Genomic DNA, 17,812 nt, shown 5'->3' with positions numbered 1-17,812 from the left:
GGGGCAAACAGGACCCCCCCCCCCCCCCCCCCTCGGGGCCGGGGGGCTGTGCCCTAGGTATGCCTTGGGCGCCGCCGGCCATTGCACTCTAAAAAAAGCCCGTGCGTCTGCTTTCCCGCACAACACTCAGAGAGCCAATCACCGCAACTTACGGAGGCAGCTCAGCGAATGACAATGCCGAAACATGTTTAGACCAAAAAACGCAGTCTTTGCATTGCTTAATAGAGAGTTTTAGAATAGGGGGCCCCAACGCTTTGGGCAACCCATCGCTTTGGGGTACCCAACGCAACGACACTTGTTTGGTTTGGCGCCACCTAGAGACTGAAGCAAGGAATATTGGGTACCCGTGGGAGTGGCGGCTGCATTGTTCAAACGTGAGCTATTACTCTGGTGGCGCCGCTCAGCCTAGTGTCCTAAGCAAGAAATACTGGGTATCCCAGGAAGCCGTGATCGCGTAACGTGCCAGTAGAGCGGAAGCTACGGCCCTGGCGGGCCATTCGGAACGTGACTGCGTGTCACCGGAGCGCGCCTTAACACTGAAGGAGTATCAGGCTTTTCGCTGCGTCATGCTCCAATATGTGTGCGTTACGCTCGTATACGTCGCGTATTTCGAAGCCTTCGGCACGCAATGTGGGGCTTATCGTTCGCCGTTTGCCAAGTTACAACGAGACAGGGTATAACCGTGCGCTCTCACCCTGCTGGCGCCGCCTGGCCGTTGCCGGCTGCATATAGAATAGGGTTTGTGACGACGCAACGCGGCACGCTCGCCTTTTTCGCATGCAGCGCCATCGAGGACAACGAAGGAACTTCTTAACAGTGAAATATTATTAAAACACAAAACATTTGCGCTGAAACGACACTTTATTGTGGCTTGCGGTTCAAATGCTTCACTTCAGTGCACGTCCATTGAACACAACTATGACTGTGAAATTGTTTGGGCTACTATATGTTTTGGTAGCCAGTTAATGCTTGTAGGAGGAATGTACAGATGTCCTCAAGCTAGTATCGATGTTTTACGTAGTTTATTTGAATTTCTTTATTTCAAAACTAAGCAATTTTCACGAGTAGTATTGGCCGGTGATTTCAGCTTGCCAGACGTAGACTGGGACAGCGTGATACCCAAAGGGAGCTGTGAACATTCAAAATTCTTGTTGATATTGCTTTTAGCAACAATTTAAGCCAGGTGGTCAAATGTCCCACGCGCGTGTCAAACGGTTGCGAGTCATTACTTGGTCTTGTGTTTTTATCTGCGGTCGTTGCCAGAAGTGTTCTTGATGTATTAATCGCGGATGGCATATCTGACCACACAATAGTTGTGTGTGACTTATCTGCTCCGCATTATTCTTACAAAGTGCCCGAGGTTAAACGTTATCGTGATTTCACCCTGGCAAGCGATGTCGATATTCTGAACTTCTTGGAAGTTGCTCTTGGCAGATTTACTCTTTTTTACGAGGAAAACGATGAGCTTTGGCTCTTTTTCAAGCAGGTTGTCTTTACATGTATTGAGAAGTTTGTTCCAGAGCGTTCAACAAAAAGAAAGAAGAACAGTCCATGGGTGACGCGAGATATCTTACATCTAAACGAAAAATAAATCGATTAGAAAGGTTCCATTCAAGTTTAAAATTTAAGCTTCCACATCCACGCCAAGAGTTACGAACCTTAGTGCGCACATCTAAATATCGTTATTTTAATGTCACAATGCACAACTTCCTAAAGGAAAACCCAAGAAAGTTTTGGGCGCACTTGACAAAAAAGAGTGTGACGATCAAGGAGCTTAGTCATAGCGGAAGGGCGATTCTAGATGAAGAGAGCATCGCGAGCGACTTCAATTACTTTTTTTCTTCTGTGTACACAGTTGACAACTCTGTTTTGCCGTCATTTGCTTATAACAATTGTGGGATCGGTGACTTAGTGGTCTCAGTAGAAGGTATTTTCGACAGTCTTTTGCGATTATACATTAGGAAGTCGTGCGGCCCGGACGAAATTCCTAATGCTTTTCTACATAAGTGTGCTGAATGGTGTTCCAAGTTTCTTTTTTGGATTTACTTTTGCAGTTTAAAAACGGGTGAGGTGCCACTAGACTGGAAAGTAGATAAGGTAGGGCCCATATAAAAGAGTGGCGAAAAAAATAGTGTTTGCAACTATAGACCAGCGTCGATTTTAAGTACGTGTAGCAAAGTTCTCGAACATTTTATTTTTAAGGATATCATAACTTTCCTAGAATCAGAAACGTTCTTAGTTGATGAACAGCACGAGTTCCGACGAGGATACTCGACAGTGACTCAACTTCTTCACACGATCCACAACTTTGCCTCAGCCATCGACAACGACGTTCAGGTTAACACTATTTTTCTAGATTTAGCTAAGGCGTTCGATAGAGTTTCGCATAGGAAAATTATTACATAAGCTGGAGCAAGTACTTGGCAATGAATGTCTCCTGAGGTGGCTGGATTCTTACCTCACGAACCACAAACAGTTTGTTTGTGTGGGCAAAGCTGAATCCACTGAGTTACCTGTTCTTTCTGGTGTGAGCGGTGGAGCGGGCGTAAAGGGGTAAAAAGGCTTTAATTTGGTTTAAAAGGGGCTGGGTTACAAGTTCGTCAACACACGAGGCTCATGGCGGCTCTTCACGCTCCTCGCGCCGGGCTGCCCAAGGTTGTTAGACCTGGTCTCAGTGTCCGCTGTCTGGAGGTCACCTCAGCTCACATCCCACCCCACTTGCAAGTCCAAGTCCTCTTGGAACAAAAGAACAACCTAATCTTGCAACGACAGGTCATAGTCCTTTTGTCGCTTTGGTTTTGTCCGATGACGCTGCGGTCTTTGGTTTGACGGGTGGCCTGGGGCCTCACTTTGGGGCAAAGGCACCAAGTCAGGCTCATGCTTCAAATCCCACGGAGTTGTGTACGGGGCTTTGATCTTCAGTGGTCGACTCTGCCAGAATTGGATCGAAATATGGGGGCCGGTATCTTTTCATTTGGCTTACGTGGGCGACTCGGGAGTCTGTTGTAGTCGTCGCCGAGTTTGTCACACGTCGCACGTCATACGTAACTGGAGTTCTCTTGCGTGTGACTTGATATAATTTTTTGAATTTGGGAGCAAGTTTCTTCGATCCCTGAAGGATAGGCTCTTGCCGTCATATCCATACAAAGGCGCCGATGTCATAAGATGCATCGCGGTGGGTCCTGTCATATATCGTCTTCCGTGTTTCCTGAGCTTGTTCAGAGTTACTGACTGCTTCGCTTCGCAGGTCTGGTAGTGCTAGAAGTCTTTCGCTGAGGTCAGAGGCTTGATATGGGCGGACTTTCTGGTGTGGCAGCTTTGGTATGAACCCGAACAAAAGTTCGAAGGGTGAAAATCCGGTGCTTCGGTGACGGGTTGTGTTCACAGCAAAGGCGGCCTCTTCCAGTTAGCGATCCAAAGTGACTGATCACCGTCACACAGTTTCCGAAGTACTGTCACAAGTGTCCCGTTGGCACGTTCAACAAGTCCGTTGCTGGCAGCACGTTATGCTACTGAAAAGTGCATGTTCACACCATGCATGCGCATGAAGCTCCTGAACTGGTGGGACTCGAATGACTTGGCATGGTCGGAGAGACAGTCATCCCAGGCTCCGAATCTGTAGAACAGCGAATGCAAATGTTTCAGCACATCTTTTGTTGAAGTTGTAGGCACTGCTGCTGGGACGATGTATCTGGTTGCGAAGTCGATGACGTTGAGTATGTACTTCTCTTCCGTTCCTGGCATTGTGATGTGATCAACGCCTATTGCACTGAAGGGGATCTCTCTAGTGGGCATCAAACACATTGTGCCAACTGATCGCGTGGTGGGCCGGTTGTGCGCTTGGCAAACTTGACAGCCTTCGACATACTCTTTCGTAGTAGCCGTCATCTTCGGCCACCAATAACGGTCTTTGACCTTTGTGAGGGTGCGTGACACATCCATGTGTCCATTGGCGTCATGAGCAAGTTCAAGGACCTGCTGTTGCATCTTGGCCGGGACAACAATTTTGCACAGTTCTGGATTCACAACTCTGCACAGAATCTTGTCGACCACAACAAAGTTCTGAATGTCCTGTCCTGACAGAAGTTTTGCACGAATGGTCTTGCATGTTTCGTCTTCAGCTTGCATTGCGATGAGTGTGTCGACCTGGGACACCGTGGCACATGAGTATCGCGAAAGCATGTCAGTCACGTGGTTCTGACGTCCGGGTCGGTGCTCAACCGAGAAGTCAAACTCGGCTAGGTCGAGTAGCATTCCTGTAAAGCGTCGCGACGGCTTGAAGTTCGTGGTCATGCAGGTGACTGACCAGTTGTCAGTTAGAAGAAGGAACCGTCGTCCCAATAGGTAATGTCGAAATTTCACTGTGATGTCCCAATGCATGGCCATGGCTTCCCAAACATTGCTGTGCAGTTTCCGTTCAGGTTCCGTGAGCAATCGGCTGGCATACTCAATCGCAGTCTCTTTTCCGTCTTGCTTCTGGGCGAGTACTGCTCCAAGGGCTGTAGCAGATGCGTCTGTGGCGACTGTCGTAGGCGCGTCAGCATCAAAGTGGCCTAATATTGGTGGGGACGTTAGTGCAGAGCGAATAGTTTCAAAAGCCTGTTGGCACTCGGGTGTCCACTGGAACTCGACGTTCCGAATGGCGGCTTGAAGAGGGGCTGCAATCTTGGAAAAGTCACAAATGAAGCGTCTGTAAAAATTGGCCGTTTGGAGCCATGATAGCAGCTGTTTCGACGTTGTTGGCGCTGGGATTCGCAGGAATGCTTCGATCTTTGAAGGGTCTGGTTGTTTGCCTTGTTCAGAGATCACAAATCCAAGAAACTTCACAGAAGGAACCGCAAACTTGCACTTGTTCAAGGAAACCTTGAAGCCGGCCTGCTGCAGGAGAGTCAGGGCCTCTTCGAGAAGATCCAGGAACTCCGAAAAGGTGTCGGCAAAGATGATGATGTCATCCAGGTATGTGCTCACACCTGATTTGGACTGTCGGGGCTTCAGCTGAGAAAATATCTTGTGCATCGTCTTTTGAAAGGTGGACGGTGCATTTTTCAAGCGAAAAGGCATTCGCTTCCACTTGAAGGTACCTTGATGAGTGATGAATGTGGTTTTCTCTTGGTCTTCATCTTTCACTCTGATCTGCCAGTACGCACAGCATAAGTCCAAGACCGCAAAAAGGGAGCTTCCACCAAGGTCATCAAAAATGTCGTCAGCTCGGGGGAGTGGCTGCAGGACATTTACTGTCATCTGGTTTAGAAGTATGTAGTTCACACATAGCCTCTTTTTGTCTTTTTGCGTCACAACAATCGCTGGGAATCCCCATGGTCCAGAGGATGGACGAATGATGTTATACTCGAGCAGAGATGCCGTCTGACGCTCGAGGAATTGTCTGTCACTGGCGGTGTAGCGGTATGGCTGTCGACCGTAGGGCTTGGCGTCGGGCATCAGCTTGATCTCGTGTGCAATGCCTTCATAGAGGCCAATGTCCTCAGGGCTGCTGCTGAAAAGACCAGCATGACGTTGTACAATGCTCTTTACGGCTTCTTGTTCTTCGCGACTTAGCTGAGCTCCTAGGCAGATATCGGTCAAATTATCATCGAGAATGATAGCAGGTTGGTCTGGAGGCAACGGTCTTGAAGGGCCTGTCTCGAGGTGGCTCGAGCAGCAAGTTGTGTCCACCTGAGCCAAGGTTGCCTTGTTGAGTTGAGTCCACAAAGGTTCGTTTCCATCTGGCTCGTGCTCGACTTGGAGTGGCTCTGCTGTAGAGTGCGGGGGGTCAAAACGTGTCAACGCAGCAGTTGTCAAGATTACTGCATTTGACATTCTTGGCAAGATTTCCTTCTTACACTGCACGATAATGTTGTTTGACGGTTGGCAGATCACAGGTAGGAGCGGAGGTTTGAAATGCAGTTCAGCTTGGGCTGCGTAGAACCAGTCTTCTCCCAGAATGAGCGGGAGGGCGTTCCTTTCAAGGACGGCGGCTTTGACAACTGCAGACAGAGGTCCGATAGTTATCCGCAGAAAAACTGATCCTTCGGGCATGACTGAGCTTCCTCCGACGACAAGCAAAGGTGGCTTGATCCACGGTTCCAGCTTGAGGTTTGATGCTAGGCTTGCTGCAAGGATGGTGACGTTCGAACAACTGTCTGGGAACGCACTGATCTCTCCCAGTCCTTTGACTTGTGCGGTGACTACAGGACATCTAAACTTGGATCCAGACAAGAAGTCATCGGCACGGCCAACACAAGCCGTTGGTGCTTTGGGGACTGTCTGCTTGTCACGAAAAGGCTGTTTTGGTTCGGTGCATTTGCTTGCGAGGTGGCCCTTCTTTTGACAGTTGTAGTACACAGCATCTCTCAAGTCTTGTCCTCGTCTGTATGCTGGGGCACCATACTTCGTCGAAATGGCCTCATACCTTGATTCTTGGTCAGGAGGTGGTAGGCTGGTGATGCGAGGAGGCGGCATAACACGTGTGGTGTGCTGGAAGGTAGATGATCGAACAGACTGTGGGGAGTTCACGGCACTGTCAGATTTGGCGATGGTACCTTGAGGCGTGGGGCGTCCTGAGGCTTGCTCTGTTGACTTTGAAGACCAGGCCAGGCGGGTGTGGTCCAATGCTCGATCCACTTCAGACACTATGCTGAGGAAGTCGTCCACGGTCCGGGGTCGCTGAACAGCGATGGATGTGGCTACCTGTTCGTCACGAATGCTGTGAACGAGGTATTCAATGCGTTCCTTGTCGGCAATATGAACTGAACAGCGTGACATGCGCTTCAGCTTTGCGAAGGCGTACTGCTGCAGGCTCTCTCCGGCTTTCTCCGTGATTGCTACGACTCTCTGGTGCCACTGTATGAGTGAAAGTTGTTCACCATATTGCTCTTCAAGTCCGGCTTTCCAAATGGTCCAGGTTGTAAGTTGTCGCCCTGTTGACACATGCCAGTCTGCTGCGACACCACGTACCTTAATTACCTTGTGCGATGGCCAAGAGAGTTAGGTCTTCCCATCGCGCAAATCGTTGAGTGCGCTCGAGCGCTTCGACCCAATGCTTGAGGGTAGGGGTGCCACTTCCGTTGAAAGCAGGCAACGAAGCTGAGAGATCCGGTAGCGTCGTTAGGTGCACCGGATTCGCTTGACTCGCTATCGTTGTCATCATCACGGCCATGTTCTGATGGAGGAAGGTTGTCATGCGCTGCATGTTCTCTGCTGGGTCTGATGTAAAGGTTGGCATTTCCGGGAATGACATGGCAGGTGCTGGCACGGTTGGAAACGACGTCGAAGCTGCGGGCAAGAATGTACGTATGGCAAAAGCCCCGGAGCAGTCTTTCTATGATCAAATCAACATGACCGACAACGTCGCTCAGTTACTTGGTCGCGACGACCAACGGACATTCATTTTTCTACGTGCTCTTCTGGTGGGTCCCGATTTTAAGCAGCAAGAAAAAAGAAGGAAGTACTCGAAACCGGCCACGACGAACACGAACGCTAGATCCACAAGCTCCCGGGAAAAGCGACAATGGCAACCATGACACCGACCGACCGAGCGAGCTCGGCAGAATTTGGGCCTAGCTGGCAGTCCGACTCGGCGCAGCGTTGCTCCGACGGTCCTTGCCCAAGGCCGTGTGCCCACGACCGGCTGGCTTGCTGGATGGAATACCCGCCCGCGCGACCCTTGTGGACCCTTCCCGTATTATAGTTTAATCGCTGACCTCAATTTTAGATTAAGAGGTCAATCTCTTCCCCTTGTCATCTTGCTTTCCGAGGCAGCGGTGACAAACGCTGTCGTCGAAAAGGGACTCTCATCGATTTTATCTCCTTGTTTTGTGTGATATAGAGCTCAAACAAACGTCGTATGGATTACCTTCGCAACACGGTATGTACACTTTGTTATTAGTATGCCATTTTTATTCTGACACGACGGTACGTCACTGTCGAGCTATAACAGTTTGTGGGAGATACGCAATGCCGGTCCCACCTTTCTTTGCGGAGTGTCACGTCAGTATCGAGTGGTAATCGTAAAAGATCGGTCCCGAAGCACTTCCATCAAACGCGCACGTCCGCTCCGAGTGTGCACAGGTATTTACATGGCTCTTGCTGACACTCGTAGTTGAAACGCATCTTTTTAGAGCGCAGCTCTTAAGCGCCCGTTTCCGGCTTGAGCGACGTCGCCGTCGGCGTAACCGTAAGGTCACGTGACCCCCCCAGGTCATGTGACCCCCCCAGGTCACGTGATCCCCGGGATCACGAGGGAGGAGGGGTATACCTTTTCCTCAGTACCCTTCCCTCCTTCTCCTCAAGAGCTGCGCTCCAATTCGGCGTTACAGGGAGTTTTAAACGGCGTTCATTTTTTTAACGTCGGCTCGCTCCTGCATCTCCGAGGCCGCGAAAAACGCCGCGGCGATTTGTTTTTATCTACCGACGGAAGAGAAGAACGTAGCAAAAAGATCACAGACATCGGACAGCTCAGATATATACCCAGAGTCATCTTGCAATGCAATAGTTTTCGATCGACTAGTCGTCCTCATATACCTCGCATAATTCCACAGGGCATTAGGATTGCATTTTAAATTGTGTTCAACTGAATTTCGCCAGTTCCCCCTATCACGCCTGTAATTGATATGGTTGTTTCACATAAAACAACTTCTTGATAATAAACGAGGTCTTGACAAATGGGTTTTTGGAATTAAAGAAACACTGGATTTAATATTCTCGATACAATTTTAGTCTACAAGACGGACACTATTGGTGGTAGCGTACCACCATCGCACATACACACTCGCTTTGAGTTCCGCTGTTAGACTGCCGCATAGTTTTCTTGAGCAGCTTGGTCTCGGCCAAGGCTGTAATCCGATCCGCATCCTGCCCGACGCCAGCCATTCGCGCCTTCATGGCACGGGCATCCACACGTGTGAGATTCCTGGCGCCGAGGAGTTCGAATAAATCACAATCTTCCGAGAACTCAACCTTGCGCCCAGCAAAATAAAAGAAAAAGGCAAAACACAATGGCGTTCGCTTGGAATACGCTTGGCGAAATAAAATAAAAGGTCCAGTACAGAATGGCGCTTGCTTACACGCCGTATCAACTTTTTGGCCGCCGAACGATACACTTTAAATAGACCCTGCCATTTCTTTATGCCGGTGTTCTTGTACTTTTTTATTATTATACCTCGCTTTTTACGCAACGCATCACGTAGCTCTCTGAAAAACCAAAAAGGATCGTTGCTAGTTCGACCACTTCTGCGTGGAATTAAATTATTCATGGCTGCAGTGAACGATGTCTGTTAGACCCTTAACTGCGCTATCGATATTGGAACAGAGTGAAATAACGCTTCAGTCTACGTTGCAAAGGTGATTATAAAAATCAAGGCAATCCCCACGAGCGTAGTTATACCCTAGAGACTGATTACTCGCCGACGTCCGTGCAGGAAGTACGATAGAAAGGGTGAATGGTGGATGCCATTTATCGATAGATACAAGAGGACAGTCAGCAGCCTCAAAAGTGATTGCTGATACCTTAGTCATGCACAAGTCAAGAGCATTTCCAGCCCCGTTTGTTGTAGTATTAAGAAGCTGATAATGCCCATTGAAGTTCGCAAACTCCATCGTTTCTTCGGCCCTGTATAGCACGTGCTTCACTTGATGCAGCACTAATCGTGTCTGAATTCCAATCAACGCCAGGGACGTTAAAGTCACCAACGATCACCACATCATCTGTTGAAAAATCTACAGCACCGGAAATGTAGTTCAAAGTGCCTATGGATGATTGTGTGTCAGAACGAGGTGGAAAGCAATAAATGGATTGGAAATGGAAAGTTGCATTTATATTTACGTGTTTACTGGACGATTTGAATACAATTGCATTTGTTTTTGCTTCATTAATATGTAAGTAATTTGTCTACGGCCACAAAAAAAATCTAGACAATATAAAGTGAGCTTTGGTTATTAGGTTATCTGCATTCGCGTCACTGAGGAACAGACTGGTGTCGTCGGCATAGAAGACACAAAGGACATTTTCGGAACTATTCACAAGATCTTTGATATAAATATTCAAAAAGCAACGGACCCAAAACGCTACCCTGTGGAACGCCGCACTTTATCCGTAACAGTGATGAGAAATGACCATCGATTATTACAGATTGCCTACGTTCATTTAAGTGTGAAGATAAAACTGAAAGTGATGTACCAACTATACCATATATGCTTAGTTTGTTAATAGGTATGTTATGATTGAGACAATCGCTTTACTGAAATCAATAAAAATGCCAAGTGTCAGGAGTTTGCTTTTCATATTCTGTAATATGATCCCTTTCTGTAAAACAAGCGCGGATTCGGTAGATTTTCCTTTCCAAACTGGGATTCTGCAATGACAGAATGTTTCTGAAGAAAACTATCAAGACGACAAACAATGTTATTTTCAAGTCCCTTTGAAAAAAAGAGGTAAAACGGATATTAGTCTATAATTTGACAGGAAATTTCTGTCGCCACCCTTATATATCACAGACACTTTGACAAGTTTCATTTTTTTTCTGGAAATTTTCCGCATGAAAAACACAAATTAAAAATATGTACATGGCACGGTATAACATCAAGAACAAATATAGTTGGTTTTATTTGAAGGTCGTAAATATCACAAGTTTTGCTGTTTTTTTAGGCCCATAAATACGCGAAACACTTCATGTTCGCTCGTCGGATTGAAAAACAGGGAGGCACTAATCGTTTGAGAAATGTTATTTACTGCAGTTGTTGCCATATGCGTGTTGCCATGAAACTGTTTATCAAACCCACATCAATATTATATTCTGACGGTATTAAAATTCAGAATAAACTGATTTTGCATATACGGGCAGCATTACTTTGCAACGTATACGAACCATAGTAATAACTACTAACATCGCGCTCACTAACAAGTCAATGCTAAATTCAAAATCTGCGGTCGGTCTTGCATGTCTCCCTGCGGTCGAGAGCGACAGCGTAAATTAAAAGAAATGTGACTAACTTTTAACGTTGAAACCTCATTCAAGTCTGCCAGACGTTTCTATGCAATTCTTGTTATTTGTGTGAAACAACCTAACTCCTCTTTGAGAGTGTCCCCCATTCAAAACCAGATGGCGCCACGCGTACATCCATGTGGTTATGGTCCTCGTTGAGAGATGGCGCCACGAGCCTGGCACAGAGTTGCAAAAAGTCCTGGTCATCGCAGGCCCCGTTCGTAATGGCTCTCCGCTTGTCTCTCTTCTTTCCTAGTGTAGGTGATAACGTGATTATGAAATGTAGTACTATTGATAGCTAGATTACGTGGTCAAGTCAAATTTTGGGGTTTTGCGTGCCAAACCAACGATGGTCATCTGGCACACTCTAGCGGAGTACTGGAATTAATTTGGACCACTTGGGGATTTTTCGACGAGCGAGCGAAAGCTCGGTTACGTGGCCTCGGCCGGGATTCGAACCCGCCGCCTGGGGATCCGTAGGCCGGCGCTTCGCCCAGAGCCGCCGAGGCGGCTGATCACGTGGTGAAAGAGAGACTTATGACTGGTCCAACGAGCAGGTAGCTTCCTCCGCACTGTCAGTTTAACGGTAAACAAAGTACACAGCCAGACCTGTACGATAGTCATTACTAGTAACCAAGTTACAACAAGCAATAAAATCACTTGTAATCGATTACCTTTTGGAGTAATCTTGTAACCAATCGATTACTTTTTATAGGTAGAGCCCGGCTCTTAGACGCCCGTTTCCGCGATGAGCGGCGTCGGCGTCGCCGTCGGCGTAAGCGCGCGCATTGCATTATGGGACGTCACAGTTCCTTTCTAAATTTAGCGGGGAAACTGAATTGGTGTTGAGGTTACGTGGCGTCAATTTTCCAGCTAAATTTAGCGGGGAAGCTGTGGGAGGAGGGAGGGTACGGGGGAGGAGGGGAGAGTATTGAGGAGGAGGAGAAGGGGAGAATACGAAGGAAGAAGAGGATAGGATACGGAAGAGAGGGAGGGGAGGATACGGAGGGGGAGGGTACGAAGGAGGAAGAGGACACGGAAGAGGAGGAGGATGCAGAACCAGTATGTGAGGAGAGTGATCTCTCTCTCTCTCTCTCTCTCTATATATATATATATAGATATATAACTGAGAAGAAAAAACCCTTAGTGAAAACAGCAACAACGGACGATTTATTCTTCGACGTTTCGGCCAAAGTCCGGCCTTCGTCAGGAAGAGAGCTCGAAGGCCGGACTCCGGCCGAAACGTCGAGGATTAAATCGTCCGTTGTTGCTGTTTTCACTAAGGGTTTTTTTCTTCTCAGTTTTATACCCACGCCTTCGGCCTCCCGCCACCATGCCCGTTAAATATATGTATATATATATTTCTTTCTCAAATCGTTTAGCCCGGTATATCACAAAATCAAAGTACCTCAAGAGGTGCGCTCTAATTTCACGTTGCAGAGATTTGGAAACGTCTCTTACTTTTTTATAGGGAGTAAGCACATTTTAAAAATATTAATCTTATTACTTTTGAAAGTACTAAAATTACTTTCCGTTACTATTTTCCAGTTCCCTTCCTAATGACGCCCTTTCCTTGTGCAAGTTTCCTACGAAAGAAAAAAAAAACTTTGACTAAGTTTACGACGGGAAGATACGGTTTCCCAAAATTGGTAGATTAACAAGATAATTTGTTTATAGTTCGGCGATCCTAATCCAGTAATGCAGAGTACGAAAGACCTGTTTTCACACCGGTAGAAACACCCGTCGTTCTGAAAACCCGAAGTACGATCAGAAAAGTAACGTTCACTTTTCCAAGCCAATTACTTTTCTTCTCGAGTAATCTAACTGAATACTCTTTACCCAAGAGTAATTGTAATTGTAATCGATTACTTTTTTTTTCCGAGTAACGTGTACAAGACTGGTACGACATACCAACACGCGCCTCAAACACCACGCCACTAGGGTGGCGCTGCTATCGGTATACACGGCTCGTGCGCAGGCGCTTCACCTTACGCAAATCTGGTATCTGCGCATGCGCAGTGCGCTTACACCTGGTGTGGACAAACGTGGGCGTCTTTGTAAACAACGTGTTGACACACAAGACGTCGCCAAAGTTCTTTAGTGTTGCTGGCAGGGACTACGAGGCGTAACTTATGAGGAGCACAAGTTCGTCTGCTTCTTGCAAGCAGCAGACGAACATCGCAACCCCTGCGCATGCGCAGGGGTTGCGAAAGGATCGTAACATTGAGCTCTACCCACTCTTCTTTCAATCGGAGCCAATCAGAGCTCGGTGTCGTTCTGACGTCAGCGAAACCGCAAGTTCGTCTGCTCCTGCGCAAGAAGCAGACGAACTTGCGCTTTCGACATGCGTTTCACTACGGGCCCTGCAAAGAGCCAATCAAATCCGCGTAATACGTCGTTGCACCGTGCTTCGCGCTTTTAGTCTGTGCACACGTGTTTCTGTTGTTGGCCCGATCGTTTTCACTGAACCAACTCGTCCCGTGTAAACGAGCGTGCTTGCCAACAGGAGCTGTCGGCAGCGCGGGTGGAGGAAGTTAACGCTGTTAATTTTTTTTAAAATATGTTTTCCGTAGGAGTTGAGAAAGCAGCTATAAAGGAACGAGTGTTTTACACAAGCTATGAGCATGAATCACTTTAGCGAAATGAAGAGAACTTTCACGACCCATTTCATTCTTCGCACTCGGTCAGACTTGTACACACGCCTGCGCGCAGATTCCCTTCTCAGACGGGAAACAGCTAATCTGGAACAACATCGTTGGGCGAGCTTCTTGCGTGCCGCGGCGTAATTTGAGCCCGTGCGTTCGCCTGAGGGGGACCCGCACTTGAGATGCCCGCCTGTCAGCACCACACGCGCGGCGAAAGAAGATTTCTTTGAACAGAAGGTGCTGAGCCAACATCTGCATCTGTGCTAAAGGAGCGAAGAAGAAAAACATAGTGTATGCATCTGAAGAAAAATGGCCGAGACGCTTTTTACTGCTGCACACAGTTGACATTGCCGTGCCTCAATGCAGCGGATTGGACGCTTTCCACTGCAGCACACAGTTGACACTGCCGTGTCTCAATACAGTGGACTTGCGTCCCGCTAAATTTAGCGGACGGCGTTCACGTGACGTCGGGCGACGCCATGACGTTATATGAAATTATGACGTCACATTACACCGAATTTTCCGCTAAATTTGACGGATAAATATTCCCACTAAACTGACGAAAAGAAAAAAAAAAGTCTCAACGCTTCGTGCATTTATGGTTTCCGTTCCTGTTTCACTCTCCGACCGACCGCTAGGACGTGTCAGTCTCTCGCAGAACGCATAAATCATTTAAATTTTTGTTTCGTTGATTTGTTTGCTCGCTGCGCGGTGGAGGACATGCGGAACCTTCCTGTTTCTCTCATTCACCTCTTTTCCGCTGGCTGGCGCCACCTTCCTCGAAGTTGCGAATAGGAATGCGCGGATAAGGAGCTTTATCTCACACCGCCGTGGTAAGAGGCATGCTACAAGTCTCTTCCCGGAACTTTTGTCAGATAAAGTCTCAGCTGCCCTTTTAACTTTCCCAAACTAACGTGTCTGCCGTTTTTCACTTCGATCTCACTTGCTCCTTGCCGTCTGCCCGCCCGATACACACGTTATTTTTTAGTCTAGCACAATCATATATCTTTCGCGACTTTCTGTCTGCCTGACGTCTGGTTGAACTCAGCGACTGAGTGGCGAGACTTCAAGTCTTAACAGGACTCTTCGTTATACGTAACGGTGCGCAGCAGACGCCACGTGATCACGTGACCAAGTGCGGCTGAACCTCAACCACTTGCCGTGAGTTATGGCGTGCAATTTATTAATGGGCACAAATAAAAGCACTAATCCACACAAAAAAAGAAAATAATATTGAATAAATGTTAATAATAAAAAACACACACAAAAAAACCCTGCAAAGTGTGTGATAATTCTGAGAAGCGATGTCCTCCGGAGCGGAAAGGCAAGCAGCTTTGGGAAGATATGTCAATGTGATTGAAGATCTCGGAGGGCGCGTGTAACACGAGCGTCTAACTGCTGACGTGGGTATAAAAGCAGACAAGGAACATCGTCGAAGGTCACACGGGTCGAGGTTGAATCGGCTGCTGCTCCAGGCTAACGGGCACGCCGGATAACGTAACCTATCCTCCACCTAAAGGAGCCCTGCAGCAACCATGTTGGAGCCTGTGTGTCCGTGATGTTTTTGTTTTCTTTTTTTGTAGCTTTATGGCGGTGGATACACGGACCGAACTGCAAAGTACTGCACCAGTGCATGAAAGAACAAATTAGATTGTTATTTATTTAGAAGGTGATCGCACCGTAAATGCATCACTATAGATACAAAATCCAGACTCCAGAGACTAGAGATAGGGAGTGTTAGGGAACCGTTTTTGCACGCCCTCCGGTATGAACTGCGTATGCGCGACCACAGAAGGCTCCCGCATGCGCAGTTGGTACAGGAGGACCCATCGTAAACGCGTTTCTTCCTTGCATTCCTCTCCCGTCCTATTGGCCATACAAAAACTGATCTTGCAGACACGTTCAAAGCACGCAGCAAGCAAAACGTGCTTCGAAGATGCGTGAGACGCGCGTCCGAAGATCATTCCGTCATCTTGTCTGCTGAGAGCACCATGCCTTTTTGTATGACGTGTGAGCGGTGTCAATGCGGCTCGAGTTTAGTCTGTCACAGCACGGCGACGTTGTCACCCGCTGTAGATGAGAGTTGCAGCCAGTGCAGTACGACTACTAGCCTCGGATTCGTTTACGTGCGTCATCACGCAGTGGTGATTCACAACCGCATGCCGGTACGATGCACATCCAGATCGAAACGGACAGGGGTGCCATGATGTCACGGAGGAGGGGGTGGGGGGCACTTAGCATGGAGGATCCAGGCAGTGTGTTCTGCGACAAAGCGAGTTTTCGCTCCACGTGCTCCGAGCCGTGGCGCGTTTGAACACACTCGGCGTTCCCATACCGTTACGGAGCGTGACAGCGCGAGGACATCAAACCCAGTGGCACCTGTCCGTTCTTACTCTTCCGCCTAGGAAAGGACCCACACATCAAGTACGGCGCAGGCTAATTATGCGTCCCAAAGAATTCGAGCCAAGCCCCTAGCCAAAGCCAATCCAGTATCGCCAGTTGATATAGAAACAAAACGGCGCAGAGGGAGGGAAATAAAAGGGATGCGGAGCCAAGAGCCCAACAGGGAAAGTTTTTGCCGGGTACGTACTCGACCCTACACGTCGTCGACGACGTCTTGGAAAAGTCTCGGGAGAGGGACAGGGCCCTCGGCGATGGTGAGAGAGGAGGTTCGAGAAGAGCGGGGAGAGGGAGATCGGTGTCGCCAGTCTGTCTGGCTCACACCTGGCCTGTCGGCACAGGCGAGCACCAGCACCAGGGGGACCACGTGACCCTGTCACCCTCCCCTCCGCGGCGGTTTCTTTGCCCGAGTCAGTGACGTTCGGCTGTCCGTACGACCGCACGTGCACCGGCCTTGCTTGCTTTTCAGCCCAAAGACGACGTGTGTGTGTGCTGTAGTACTACTACAAGCATGTGTGCGTCAGGGTGTGTGCGTGTGTGTGTGTAGACGTCCTTCCGGCGCATGCACATTATAGCACGCTCGTACGTCACTCCCGTCAAAGTTCGGGAGTTCCGAACACATTGCCTTTTTTTCCTCGAGGGAGAGGGGGTTCCGCTCAGCTGTGTTCTGGCTGAGCGTCCCTCGATGAAGATTCTCAGAAGTTAACCTAATACTTTCTCTGTAGCCCTGGTTTTTCTCGGCTCTAACTGCCCGTTTCATCCTCTTTTTCTTTTTCTTTTTTTTCTAGCACGTTTGGTTAGTTGACGGAGGCGGAGGCAAGGAGATTGGTGTCTGTGTATGTGTGTGTGAACGAGTAAGTTTCGCGAGAACGCATGGTATAGACTATAGATCACACGCATGCCTGCGCTGATCTTTCTAATTATATCTTTTTTTTTTCCTCATTGAGGCATTGAAGAAATTCTCAAGCGCGCGAGAGCCAGCGGAAGCCGATTGTAGGGACCACTTCACTTCAGCCGCAAATCCAGGAACACGACCTGTTTAAAGAAGCGACGAATTCTTCCTACTTGGACGATATTAGAGTGGAAAAATAAGCCGACGTCTTGAAGTATTACCCCCCCCCCCCCCCCCCCCCCCCCCCCTCTCTTAGGTCCGGATATTATGAACGGGAAGTCTTTGAGGAAATGCAATATGCTCAAAGGGGTCATGAAACGATTTTTCTACTTCTTCCTCCTTAGCTTTAATCCTCAACTCAAATGCGAATTGTGATATCACGTGATCGTGACATTCTTTCGGCACCGGTGCGATGGCTCCTAGCTTCCATCGTGCTTTAATGCACACCATAAAACTTGTCATTCCCCAGTGACAATAATTTCCGTCAGGGCACTCATTGGCCACGAACGCGAATCCCAATATTCGTCGACGGATTGATCGTTGACGAGCGCATACGTCCGAGTGACGCAGTTCTCGTGTCCGATGCGTGAGCTGGGCTCTGCTGACGTCAGTTTGGCGCCGGTGACGCGCTTTTGGAACCGCGGATGTATCATAGTGAAAAGGCGGAGAGCTTTCGAAGACAAGAAGGTACAAAATAGTCCGCTATATTTTCAAATGTTCGTACCGAAAAGCTGGCTTTTGACTTTCTAGCCTCTTTCTTTTGGCCAACAAAACGCTATGCGATTAGTGAAGTCCCAATTTAAAATCATTCATCCCAACCCAAAATTCATTTCATGGCCCCTTTAATTGCACAGCGCGTAGCTCTTGACCATGATTTGCTTCGTAACTGGTAACTG

At 48.2% G+C, this 17,812-nt stretch overlaps 1 pseudogene; it reads left to right on the top strand.

Moving 5' to 3' along the window:
* The first annotated feature begins 890 nt into the window (after positions 1-890).
* LOC115317218 lies at positions 891-1,591 on the top strand (annotated as a pseudogene).
* Positions 1,592-17,812: the final 16,221 nt, after the last annotated feature.

The sequence above is a fragment of the Ixodes scapularis genome, unplaced genomic scaffold, assembly GCF_016920785.2.
Source record: "Ixodes scapularis isolate PalLabHiFi unplaced genomic scaffold, ASM1692078v2 PGA_scaffold8__174_contigs__length_109621045, whole genome shotgun sequence".
NCBI classification, from domain to species: Eukaryota; Metazoa; Arthropoda; class Arachnida; order Ixodida; family Ixodidae; genus Ixodes; species Ixodes scapularis.
Note: the sequence above shows the minus strand (reverse complement) of the source record. Positions and strands in the feature narration are given on the sequence as shown.